Consider the following 1,054-nt stretch of genomic DNA (forward strand, 5'->3'; position numbering starts at 1 on the left):
CGGAAGGTGCGAGATCAAGGCTGTAGGATGGACGAGGAAACATAGTCCAACGACGTTTTGTGATCTTCTCTCGGGTGCGCAGTTTCGTGTGAGGCCTTGTATCTTCATGGACAAGGACTGCACTTTTGTGGCTACGTACACGCTGAAATCGTTTCTTCAGTTTCTGGGGTAGCACAATTAGGACAATGTACTTCACAGTTGATAGTTGTATACGATGATGGAGCGCATTAAACAGAATAGCCCCATCAGAGTATCAGAAGACTTAACTTACCTCCGTCTGAACAGGCCGTGAAGGCCCAACGGTAGCGACCGGCAGCCGTGTCAGCCCAGGGGTGTCACTGGATGCGGATATGGAGGGGCATGTGGTCAGCTCACTACTCTCCCAGCCGTATGTCAGTTTACGAGACTGGAGCCTCTACTTCTCAGTAAAGTAGCTCCTCAGTTTGGCTCACAAAGGCTGAGTGCACCCAGCTTGCCAACAGCGCTCGGCAGACCGGAAGGTCACCCATCCAAGTGCTAGCCCAGCCCGACAGTGCTTAACTTCGTTGACCTGACGGGAGCCGGTGTTACCACTGCGGTAAGGCCGTTGGCATTATTACAAGACACTCATGAATATTTCTAGGCTAAGGGTGTGGGTTTGAAGTTTTTCTTCGGAGGAGAGGTGGTATGGAACCAATCCAAGGATTGCCAATTCGCTTCTGGTTCGAATTGATGAACCTATGTTTGATCGCTTGAGACAACGTTCGGCAGAAAATTTGTCACCATGAGCCTCGTAATGCGCAGACAATTCCACACAGATGGTCCTTTGTTGCTCTTTATTGGCTGTGAGGAATCCAGCAGGCATACAGTGAGTGTCAAAACTGTCGGCAGAGAATTACAGTTGTGCAGCGAGGTGTTGTTCTGATCTGTTGTTGAATGAGAATGTCCACACTTTCCATCATTGCAGGAATCACATTTTATAACACTGAAAATGGGAATTCACGGATGCAAATGAATTAAATGGTGGATCCTTCGTAACACTGCCTGGACGTGGAAAGTCAGACAGTGTTTCCGG

At 48.9% G+C, this 1,054-nt stretch overlaps 1 pseudogene; it reads right to left on the reverse strand.

Annotated features, from left to right (window-relative positions):
* Window positions 1-473: 473 nt before the first annotated feature.
* LOC126428527 (5S ribosomal RNA) lies at window positions 474-591 on the reverse strand (annotated as a pseudogene).
* Between the last annotated feature and the right edge of the window lie 463 nt (window positions 592-1,054).

Source organism: Schistocerca serialis, chromosome 12, assembly GCF_023864345.2.
Source record: "Schistocerca serialis cubense isolate TAMUIC-IGC-003099 chromosome 12, iqSchSeri2.2, whole genome shotgun sequence".
Classification (NCBI taxonomy): domain Eukaryota; kingdom Metazoa; phylum Arthropoda; class Insecta; order Orthoptera; family Acrididae; genus Schistocerca; species Schistocerca serialis.